The sequence below is a fragment of the Myotis davidii genome, unplaced genomic scaffold, assembly GCF_000327345.1.
Source record: "Myotis davidii unplaced genomic scaffold, ASM32734v1 scaffold330, whole genome shotgun sequence".
NCBI lineage: Eukaryota > Metazoa > Chordata > Mammalia > Chiroptera > Vespertilionidae > Myotis > Myotis davidii.
This window is the reverse complement of record NW_006283770.1, coordinates 4,385,138-4,388,992: the sequence shown is the minus strand read 5'-3', so window position 1 is coordinate 4,388,992 and position 3,855 is coordinate 4,385,138. Positions and strand designations below refer to the sequence as shown.

Below are 3,855 nucleotides of genomic sequence, written 5' to 3'. Positions count from 1 at the left end.
GCCTTGGGGAAATTTGGGAGGAAAACAAAGAAAGATTAGTCCATGTAAAGAGAGAGAAAAAGGATAAAAAATGGATGTAATTGTCTTTGTCTCTTTTCTAGGCCTAGGAAAAGATAAGGATTACCTGGATGAATCAGAACATGCTAATTATGACCGATCTCGGCTAATTAAAGATTTTGTTCCCAAAGATGATTCTGAATCCAAGAAAAGATTGTCTAAGGTAAGGTAAGGTAAATTAAACTATTAATAAAGCCATTTGAAGATCATAACATTTAAAACTTTCATTTTTCTTCAGTAGTAATCTATACTGTGCTGGAAAGTTTAAGAAAGCACAAAGTCGAATGCAGATATCTAAGGACTCAAAATTGAAAAATAATGTGTAGACATATTTTCTTATCCAAAACAATTTTATCAAATAATCTGAAATACAAAATTATTCAGTAATATCTTCTTTAGGGGGTTAGTCCATCTTTTTTTTTTTCATGTTTTTTGAAAGGCAGTAGTACTATTTTAATGAATATATGAGTTCTGGTATCAAATGGACCAAGATTTGAATTTCACTTGCACTACTTACCGTGTTAACTTGAACAGGTTAAACTCAAATAGCCTTTTTTCTCCGTCTGTAAAATCAGAATCATGTCTGCTTTGATGACTATGTGAGATAATCAAATCAAGTATCTGGGGCATAGTAAAAGCTGTCTATATTGTTGGTTGTATAAACTACGGAAGCTTAGATCATTAACAAATGTGTAACTGGGTGGAGTTCAGTTTTAAAAACCCCGGCTCCAGCAGTTGCATCATCCCTCAAAATCAGACTCTTCAAAGCATCCGAGTGTGGTTGTTCAACACCCTTTGATGGGTTCCAAGACAAATCCCGACTCAGTCCAAGTTTATTTTTTTCTTGTTGTTGTTGTGTTGTTTTTTTACTGATTAAAATATGAATGCTTTTGTAAAAGAAATTTTCAGTTTAACACAAGGAATCATAGCTTCCATTGTCACTGCATGGCTAATAATCATGTTTGTGAATACATCTTTCTCTGTGATGTTTCCTTTGGTTTGGTTTGGATTAATTTTGCAAATCCCTTTTCAGTCACCACCAAAACATTAGTGAAGAAATATGGCACAATTTAAATATTATTATTACAAAAGAAACCGAACTTTAATAAATATATGCTTGCACCAAATTCCTTCAATCCTATTTGGTTTTGTTTAAAGGAGTCATTATTTTGTGCCAGTAGTTCTTAGATTATTCACAAGCTAGGGGTTGTTCTCCTTGTGTTTACTTCAACTGTCACTGTACCTGATTAATTCAATGGGTAAAGCATTGTTCCAAGTAGTTTGACAGGAAGAATTATAAGAAAAATTGAGTAAAAACACATGATGTTTCTTAAGATACCTATATCCTCAACAGAAAGACAAATACAGTATACTTCAAAGAAATTAGAAAATGAACTAAGATTAAATGAAATCTGTAGATCTGCTTCTCTAGGATTTACAGCCATCAATGATCCCCTCCATTTCTTTTCTGCTCAACAGTAGTCATTTCCCAAATCTCACTGATGAAACTTGAACTTCAGAATATAAAACTAAGAAGAAATAGTTAAATCTGCATGCATATTTTGGTTTTGACATTAAAATAGAAGATGGTATGTGATGATGGTAACAGGACACAGTTGTTCAATTCAAGAAATTGTAGTTTAGCCCTAACCAGTTTAGCTCAGTGGATAGAGCCTTGGTCTGTGGACTGAAGGGTCCCAGGTTCGATTCCAGTCAAGGGCATGTACCTTGGTTGCGGGCACATCCCCAGTAGGGGGTGTGCAAGAGGCAGCTGATCGATGTTTCTCTCTCATTGATGTTTCTAACTCTCTATTCCTCTTCCTTCCTCTCTGTAAAAAATCAATAAAATATATTTTTTAAAAGAAATTGTAGTCTAATGTCTCACTGAAACTATCTAATTGTATAGTTTGCTATTGTACTTCTAGAACTATATCTGTCTAGTTTCTGGGCATTGTGACATTACATCTGTTTGAGAATTTGGTTTTTCAACCATTATGTAAACATTTCTTGAATGATTTTGAGTTAACATGGTGAAGCCAGCGATCACAGGGTGCTAGGGGTCCCCTGCCCAGGCCTAAGGCCTTGGCTAGGGTCAGAGCCAGCGATCGGAGGGGGCTGGGGTCCTCTACCCAGGCCTAAGGCCTCGGCCAGAGGCAAAATTCTAAGATCACTTTTAATTGAATTATCTTTGCATAGTTAGAAACAGTCACAAACACCCAATAAAAATGCTAAACTAATTTTTATAGGCAAGTTTATTCCCTTTAAACATTTTGACAAACGTATTCTGTCACACCTGTGTGGATAAGAAAACCAGTAAACTGTCTCCAGTTTACATTACATTACATTAAATTTGTAATGTAAGAAAAGGGATAATTTTATAAATTCATAGACTGGAGTACCTGGGCTGTCTGCAAGCCAAGTTCTTAAGTAGAAGGATTGCCTTTAACATAGTTTAGGTAAATATTGCCTTTCTCTGTCATATTAACATAGAGAGCACTGTGAATAGCACTTGAAGGTAAAGTCCTATAGCCAATGGATGATTCTCAGAAGCAAAATCCTCCTCTCTGTCAAAGAGCCATGCTCTATACCAACTGAGGCCTCTGGATGTGGACAGTGTACAAGGGATGACTACAATTAATCTGGGTTAGAAAAAATAAACTTCTGAAGCAGAATCCATGATTTCTGTCATAGCCATTAATGAAGAGTTTGCTGCTGCAACTCTCTTGGAATGTCAAAAATAACTACAAATGTTGCCAATAATGAGTCTGGGAATATGAATCTATATTCCAAATGACAGTCATGTATCCTCTTACAGAATGTTGGATATCAAATTAGACAGAAAAAAGGTTAGGGACTAGGAAAACATTGGCATGAATATTTCAGCAGTTCATTAAATTTCAATCACAAGGCCATTCAATTTGGCTGAATCAAATTGGCTGGCTTTGGCAGATGATGTTCAGTTTTAACTCAATTGGTAACAGGAAAAACTCTCTGTTAAGACGGGAGACAGTGATCATTGGGTGGAGAAGGTGAGAATGAGATGGCCTCTGGGGTCTTTTATAATGTGCCTTTTATGTGGGCTATTCTAAATGGCTTTTGTAAATCAGCAATAAAATTAATCATGGAAAGTTTGATAGATTTGACTATTTAGACACTAATCAGTATCAACATTACAATAACATTTAGAAGTAAGATATAAACTTAACATGTGGAAATAAGCTGACATACTTGAATACAGATGTATATAATGATGGTTAATATTCTTAATCTGCAAAGATATCATAATAATATAATTAATAAATGTAAGAGTAAAAAAGTACTGAAAAACAATATAATTTTAACATGTAAAATGATTAGCAATACTAATAATTGAAGAAATGCAAATGTAATATTCTTTTAAACCAAATTGGAAAACATTTTAAAACAAAATAAAACCCAAAATTGATACTATAAACTTTCAGTGTTAGTTCTTGCTAGTAGATGCATATATTGATCCAAATCTTCTGGAAAACATTTTGACAGTAAGCATTAAAATCCTTAAAAGAATCTTGCTCTTTGTCTCACAATAGGAATTTAACCAGGGAATATAATTAAATGTTAGCCCAAATAATTATGTTTAAGGATGTTCTCACACTGTAATTTGTGAGGAATGGGAGGGAATAAAGCACTTAAATATTTAAGAATAAAAGATGAAATTAAAAATAGAAATGCCCTCAAATCAGGCAATTGAAAAAGACCTGTCCCCCCCATTCCCAGTATTGTTACATAAGAAGGTGGTTACAAAAAACAATATGTGAA

General features: G+C 34.0%; 1 protein-coding gene across 1 annotated transcript in view; it reads left to right on the top strand.

Annotated features, from left to right (window-relative positions):
- The first annotated feature begins 87 nt into the window (after positions 1-87).
- ANO3 (anoctamin 3) overlaps positions 88-3,855 on the top strand; it is a 131,896-nt gene continuing 128,128 nt past the window's right edge. The window contains exon 1 of the mRNA XM_006753961.2: positions 88-220. The gene's annotated coding sequence lies outside the window, so the exon portion shown is untranslated. The remainder of the gene's footprint in view (positions 221-3,855) is intronic.